Source organism: Oncorhynchus nerka, linkage group LG9b (assembly GCF_034236695.1).
Source record: "Oncorhynchus nerka isolate Pitt River linkage group LG9b, Oner_Uvic_2.0, whole genome shotgun sequence".
NCBI classification, from domain to species: Eukaryota; Metazoa; Chordata; class Actinopteri; order Salmoniformes; family Salmonidae; genus Oncorhynchus; species Oncorhynchus nerka.
This window is the reverse complement of record NC_088424.1, coordinates 9,117,381-9,125,857: the sequence shown is the minus strand read 5'-3', so window position 1 is coordinate 9,125,857 and position 8,477 is coordinate 9,117,381.

The following is an 8,477-nucleotide window of genomic DNA, read 5'->3' as shown; positions in this document are numbered from 1 at the left end:
AGAATGCTTTTCAGGGTTTACAGTTGGCCTTTGATGTTATTCAAAGGCAGCTTTTCCAATTGAAACTTGTGCTTAACGAAAGAAAAACATAATTTATGGTTTTCTCTTCCCTGAAAGTTAACAGATGGAGTCACTTGCAGATTTTAACTATAACAGGCAGGCAAATTGATAGACACCTCCTAAAAATATCTTGGGATTTGGTTAGATGAAAAGTTGAATTTTCAACAGCACATTGATACCTTGACCGAGAAACTGAAGTTGAAATTGGATTGCTATTACAGGAACACATCTTGCTTTTCAATGTTAGTCAGAAAGGATCTTGTTCAAAGCACTTTAAAACCTCAATGGGTTTTACCTGGTTAAATAAATTAAAAATATATAATATGGCATGCATATTCACTAATGCAATTTTTTTACATTTAAAGTTTTCTCAATACTACCATAGAGTAGAAATGTAACAACATTTCTCCACACCCACGGAAAATCCCAAGGTTACGTCGGAAAGGCACAATAATTGTAAGGGGAACAAAAGTGGCCAGCTCCCTCTCTCTCCCAGCAAAATTGCATATGTCTTTGAATTGCTGTCAGCTTTTTTTGACAAAAGCATACTATAGTCTGCATACATGTAAATGTTTTGTAAATGACCTACGTTGTTACCTTTGTGGATATTTTAGCGTGGAACCTTTACGAGCAAGTTTTAGGCATAATGCATATGGGCAGTTGTCACTTTAAGGCTAAAACACACCAACCGGACGGTCACCCAACATGATGGGGCTCCCGAGTGGCACAGCGGTCTAAGGCACTTCATCTCAGTGCAAGCGATGTCACTACAGACCCTGGTTTAGATTCCAGGCTGTATCACAATTGGCCGTGATTGGGAGTCCCATAGGGCGGTGCACAATTGGGCCAGCATTGTTAGGGTTTGGCCGGAGTAAGCCGTCATTGTAAATAAGAATCTGTTCTTAACTGACTTGCCTAGTTAGATGAAGGTTAAATAAATAAAAAACATTTAAAGCATAGGATAGAGAAGGCCAGAGTTAACCACACAATCATTATATAAACACAGTGTTCACACAGCCCCAAGGTTGAGTTATCACATCATTTAAACAGCTTGTTCTGTGCCTGAGCACAAGTGGAGCCAGCTGGCAATTTACATTACTACTACCACTCGGTTTTCCAACACCTTAATTAAGGTTACTCCACACTATAATTTTGGGCCCAAAAGCCCCCTGGCAAAAGCCATATGGCATATTTGACATGGTTTAAAGTACAAAATTAGCAAATGACCTGAGTAGCGATAGTAACTACTTAGTATTAATTACTAGATAGTAATTATGTTATTAACAATATTTTTGTTTTATTGGAATTGCAACTATGTAATTACATGGTAATATTGTCTGGAGCCAAAGGTTATTTCACAGGTGGAACAAGGTATGGGGCAGGAGTGACTCAGGGGGAGGCGTCCTGTAATAGCATCACCAAACTCTAATTACATTGCACTTACTATTTACCTACATTGTTGTTACTAACAGCATTACTATGTAGTTATTACTATATAACATCAACTTAAGGATAAGTGTTATCGTGTTTTCTAATTCAACATCCTCAATCATTGGTGTATGATGAAGTTGATTTGGTTTTCTAGCTTTAATTTAGTTTATGGCAGAAGATATAAATATGTATGTTTAGAATAAATACTATTGTGTTCAGTTTTCAGCAAGCACATGAATAAATGGCTTTTTATCACTTATATAAGTTCAAATAGACACTGATTATGCACACTCAAACACACCACATCACTCACACACGCGCACACGCACACACACACACTCTAGGTAGAGAAAATGTGAGAGAAAGTCAGATACCATTTTTTATTTTATTTTTAAGAATGTCTGTTTTCGGAAATGAGGCGCACGGAACTGCTTCATATCCCCTAAAAACGTGATTTATTGCACACATTGATGTTTAAATGTTAAGGATACAGCATGTTCTGGCTGTACATTTTTGAAATAAAAAAACAAATATAGTGAGTGGTTGACGTTTGCTCCAGACGTGCAGTGGAGAGAGCAGTATGTACACTATGTAAAGATAACCTCTGAATTTACATTAAGTTGCTCGTTCCTGTGTATAAACATTGTAATTACAATACTTTTCTTTGAAATGACATTATAATAACTGAAATTGTGATATACCCTGCCAAATGTTTAATATTAAAAGTACATAGTAAAGACACTGAAAGTTGCTGCAGCAACGTTTTTCCTAAATTGAGATGGATTCCCATTGAGCACAACTACATGTACTCTACTGGGTGTCTACATAAATTGTAAAAAGTAATAGCTACTACATAGTAATTACATGAGTAATTCATGATGTGTTACGCTTAACATTAAGTTGCTTGTATTGAAAGTACATAGTAATTACACTTAAAGGTGCTGTAACAATGTTTTTCCTAGATTGAGATGCAGTGTTATATTGGGTGTCTGCCTAAATTGTAACATAGTAACTCCATTCACAATGTGTTTCACTTTACATGGTTGCGTATTCCTGTGTAGAAACATTGTAGTTACGATACTTTTCTTTATAACAGCATTGTAATAACTGTAAAATATGTACTTGCATTGAAAGTACATTGTAATTACACTTATAGGTGCTGTAACAACATTATTCTACATTGAAGTGTCTTTTCCCAATGATTGTAATAAAACGGTTTACCCTACTGTGTTTCACTTTACTTATAGCAGTTTGCTCAGAAGTACCCACATTAACATTATATTATCTTGAACAACAGTTCACTTACATTACACCATTGAAGCCAGAGAAATAAACCCTTTTCAAAGGCAGGTACATTGTAAATACTAAGGTTATACCCTTTATGTGTTTCACTTTACATGAAGTTGCTTCCTCCTTACATTATAGTAACATGCATATCCATTGTAAATACATTGTTCTTACATTTTATTCAGTACATCCATTAAGCCAAATAATATGGAAATAAGATAACTTAAGCTGTCGTTAATGATAGGGTGTGCATTGTTACCACAGCTGACAGAGTCCTAGCCTCGTTTATTTTGGTGTATGCCTCACAGGAGACTGCCAAAGCGTAATTAGAGAACACGTTAGTTACATTTGGAACAAGACATCTTGTAATTACCTATACATAATTCATGAGTAATTACACGTGGAATAACCTCCAACAAGCTGATTTGTAATTACAAATCCTTGTTCCAATTGTGTAATAACATATACCGCTAAACCCTTATTACAGTGTAATTATGTAATATGTACATGTAACTACGATTTTATAAATAAATGTATTACTAGACTCAGCAAAAAAAAAAGTCCTCTCACTGTCAACTGTGGTTATTTTCAGCAAACGTAACATGTGTAAATATTTGTATGAACAAAGCAAGATTCAACAACTGAGACATAAACTGAACAAGTTCCGCAGATACAGTGAGGGAAAAAAGTATTTGATTCCCTGCTGATTTTGTACGTTTGCCCACTGACAAAGAAATGATTCGTCTATAATTTTAATGGTAGGTTAATTTGAACAGTGAGAGACAGAATAACAACCAAAAAATCCAGAAAAACGCATGTCAAAAATGTTATAAATTGATTTGCATTTTAATGAGGGAAATAAGTATTTGACCCCTCTGCAAAACATGTCTTAGTACTTGGTAGCAAAACCCTTGTTGGCAATCACAGAGGTCAGACATTTCTTGAAGTTGGCCACCAGGTTGGCACACATCTCAGGAGGGATTTTGTCACACTCCTCTTTGCAGATCTTCTCCAAGTCATTAAGGTTTCAGCTCTCTCCACAGATTTTCTATGGGATTAAGGTCTGGATTAAGGTCTGGAGACTGGCTAGGTCACTCCAGGACCTTGTGCTTCTTCTTGAGCCACTCCTTTGTTGCCTTGGCCGTATGTTTTGGGTCATTGTTATGCTGGAATACCCATCCACGACCCATTTTCAATGCCCTGGCTGAGGAAAGAAAGTTCTCACCCAAGATTTGACGGTACATGGCCCCGTCCATCGTCCCTTTGATGCGGTGAAGTTGTCCGGTCCCCTTATCAGAAAAACACCCCCAAAGCATAATGCTTCCACCTCCATGTTCGGCGGTGGGGATGGTGTTCTTGGGGTCACAGGCAGCATTCCTCCTCCTCCAAACACGGCGAGTTGAGTTGATGCCAAAGAGCTCCATTTTGGTCTCATCTGACTACAACACTTTCACCCAGTTGTCCTCTGAATCATTCAGATGTGCATTGGCAAACTTCAGAAGGGCATGTATATGTGCTGTCTTGAGCAGGGGGACCTTGCGGGCGCTGCAGGATTTCAGTCCTTCACAGCGTAGTGGGTTACCAATTGTTTTCTTGGTGACTATGATTCCAGCTGCCTTGAGATCATTGACAAGATCCTCCCGTGTAGTTCTGGGCTGATTCCTCACCGTTCTCATGATCATTGCAACTCCACGAGGTGAGATCTTGCATGGAGCCCCAGGCCGAGGGAGATTGACAGTTCTTTTGTGTTTCTTCCATTTGCGAATAATCGCACCAACTGTTGTCATCTTCTCACTAAGCTGCTTGGCGATGATCTTGTTGCCCATTCCAGCCTTGTGTAGGTCTACAATCTTGTCCGTGACATCCTTGGAGAGCTCTTTGGTCTTGGCCATGGTGGAGAGTTTGGAATCTAATTGATTGATTGCTTTTGTGGACAGGTGTCTTTTATACAGGTAACAAGCTGAGATTAGGAGCACTCCCTTTAAGAGTGTGCTCCGAATCTCAGCTCGTTACCTGTACAAAAGACACCGGGGAGCCAGAAATCTTTCTGATTGAGAGGTGGTCAAATACTTATTTCCCTCATTAATATGCAAATCAATTGATAACATTTTTGACATGCGTTTTTCTGGATTTTCTAGTTGTTATTCTGTCTCTCACTGTTCAAATAAACCTACCATTAAAGTTATAGACTGATCATTTCTTTGTCAGTGGGCAAACATTCAAAATCAGCAGGGGATCAAATACTTTTTTCCCTCACTGTATGTGACAAACATAAATGGAATAATGTGTCCCTGAACAAAGGGAGGGTCAAAATCAAAAGCAACAGTCAGTATCTGGTGTGGCAACCAGCTGCATTAAGTACTGCAGTTCATCTCCTCCTCATGGACCGCACCAGATTTGCCAGTTCTTGCTGTTACCCCACTCATCCACCAAGGATCCTGCAAGTTCCCAGACATTTCTGGTGGGAATGGCCCTAGCCCTCACCCTCCGATCTCCCTGTCCTGTCTCCCTGTAGTGCTGTCTTAGGCGTCTCACAGTACGGACATCTGGCCACATCTGCAATCCTCATGCCTCCTTGCAGCATGCCTAAGGCATGTTCACGCAGATGAGCAGGGACCCTGGGCATCTATCTTTTGGTGTTTTTTCAGAGTCAGTAGAAAGGCCTCTTTACTGTCCTATGTTTTCATAACTGTGACCTTAATTGCCTGCCGTCTGTAAGCTGTTCCACAGGTTCATTGAACAATCAGGGTCCTGAAAAAGGGACGTTTCTTTTGTTGCTGAGTTTATTTTGTTACATATAATTTATGTACAATAAAGGTAAAGTGTTATTATTTTTCTCACACAATACCCCATAATGACAAAGTCAAAACATGTTTTGAGAAATGTTTGCAAATATATTGAAAATTAAAGACATTTACATAAGTATCACACCCCTGAGTCAATCATTTGTAGAAGCACCTTTCTGGAGTTTATCTCTAAGAGCTTTCCATACCTGGATTGTGCAACATTTGCTCATTATTCTTTAAACCATTATTCAAGCTCTGTCAAACTGGTTGTTGATCATTGCTAGAAAACCATTCTAAGGTCTTGCCCTTATTATAGCGTAATTACATAATATTTACATGTAACTACTATGTTATAAATACATGTATTGCTATTTAGTTATATATGAATTCATGTACATTAAGGGAAAGGTGCTTCTACAAAAACAGTACAGTAAAAAAAGTAGAGTCTAGTGCAGTTAAGTACAGTCGCTCTGGATAAGAGCGTCTGCTAAATGACTTAAATGTAAATGTACAGTACAATACATCGAGCAGCAAAAAAAAAGTTGTGTACTGTACCGTACCATACCATATTGTAATGTACTCTGTGTTCTACTGTGCTCTACAGTACTAAAATGTGCCATATTGTACTGTGATGTTCAAACTTGTGAAACATAGCCTAGATGTCTATGATTCGTTCAGATTTGGATCTGGGTCAGTACCGACTGTACTTGTTTGGGGAGGAGCTCATTTCAATAACACCCATCATGCTTTGCAAGCGTTTGTTTTTTACGAAAACATTTTGGTCCTTTAGCAGACGCTGCTATCAACTAAGGTAGATAAACAACAACAGATCACAGTCATAGCAAGAAAGAAAAAAATCTGTAACCGCCAGTGTTATTGTAGTTCAAGTGGTCTATTGCTTTATTCTGTAGTTTGGAAAATGTTCAACATCATCGCTGTTAGTTTTAAGGTTTTGTAAAAGCTAACATAAGTACATGTGATAGGTATGAGAGCAATAATACAACATTTGTTACAATCTTCAGTTGGCACCTCTTTCCTATTAAGGTGAGAACAATTATTGTGGTGGAAATTCAACACCAGGGACACCTGAAGTCAATAATAAATGAATGACTCTTTATTATCAGTTAACCGGAGGAGTTACAACAAACACACATACAAAGTACAATTCTACCACAAGCTCTACAAGGGCGGTCCCTTCAGTCCTCTTATATACTGCTACACAAAAAGCTACATAGGCATGGTTCATAGGGTTGGTTCCTGCAGGTGACTGGCTGTTATCTCACGGGGTCAGTTTCCCAAGAAACTGAGCAATGTCTCCTATCTTCATTTCCAGAACACATTCTAGGCGTTCTAACAATTGGTGAGAGGAGGAGGTCACAGTCACCTGCACGAACCAAGATAGAGTGAGACAAGATGCATACTGTGTACAATTCAAGGCTATCTCTTCAGACAATAAAATGTTCCCTTACAATATAATGCTTACTTAATTGATCATGTATAGCAGTTGAAATTTCATCCAAAAATCAATGACCCAAAAAATACACATTTTTAATGTTTATAAAATATATATTTTTGATGTCCGGAAAATAGGTATTTTAACCTTTCATTCAGCACCTGAAATGCACGTGATGACAACGTCTGGAAAATACGCCTAAAATACATATTTTCTACATCCTTGTCAATGTTTTCCCTCCTACAAATCACCTTAGTACAACCTACAGTACAATTCGTATACAATCACAGTCCCCGGATATAACTATTAGATGGATACTTGCTTTGGTGTCAAACCCATTGAAAAATCAATCGAAATTACATGAAAAACTAAGCATCAGCCCACTGTCTCGCATCTCCACCTCATTGGTTCAAAATCTTCATGCATCATCCACGGTGCAGATTCTCGCCTAGCAACAGCCTCTAGTGTAGCCACTGCAGAGGTCCACCAACTGACTGGAAGAGCAGCTGATAGATGAGGCAGAAGGAAGGGCAAGCATGTGGTGAGAGAACAGCACAGACTGACACATGTACACAGAGAGAGAGAGAGAGAGAGAGAGAGAGAGATAGAGAGAGAGAGATGGATGTTAACACGTTTCCCATACCAATAAAGCCCCTTGAATTGAATTGAGAGAGAGAGAGAGAGAGAAATAAAGAAAGAAAGAGAGAGAGAGAGAGAGAGAGAGAGAGAGAGAGAGATGTTAACACGTTTCCCATACCAATAAAGCCCCTTGAATTGAATAGAGAGAGAGAGAGAGGACAGCATGGACCTGACACACATGTACAGTACATACACACACAAAGAAAGAGAGTGAGCAAGTGAGAGAGAGAGAGAGAGAGTGAGAGGGGAGAGAGAAGCACAGACAGCCACACACGTATTTACACAGTGCACACACACACACGAGTGATAAAAAAGGGGACAAAATGGAGCCTAATGTAGCTACGGATTCCTCTCAATAAGTCACCTAACATGTAAGTAACCAAGCCCTTATTAAATCGTCATGAATTAACATCAACTGGCAATGCAGACACATTTCTGCTTTCTGACAGCGTTAACGCATCAAGACATTACATTAAGAAATGAACACGTCCACGTGTAGATATATTTAGATATAGAACACCTGCCGAATGGTTGTGACTAATGAACGCATAACTAATGCGCTAAATGACTTAAATGTAATGTAAATGTAATGCCTGCAGTAATGAACGCCTGCAGAACAGCTGTGACTAGTGAACGCATAAGTAAGGCCTTAAAATATGTGACTATAAATGAAAACTTATTTCTGTTAGAATTGCCTCTGGCTTGTGTTTTTCATGTCCCAGTTACCAGGTTAACTCTGTGGTGCTGAATTGACAGGACAAATGTCTATCCAGCTGTAATTCTTATCGTTTGTGTACAGGCCAGGAGACAGTGTCACGTTC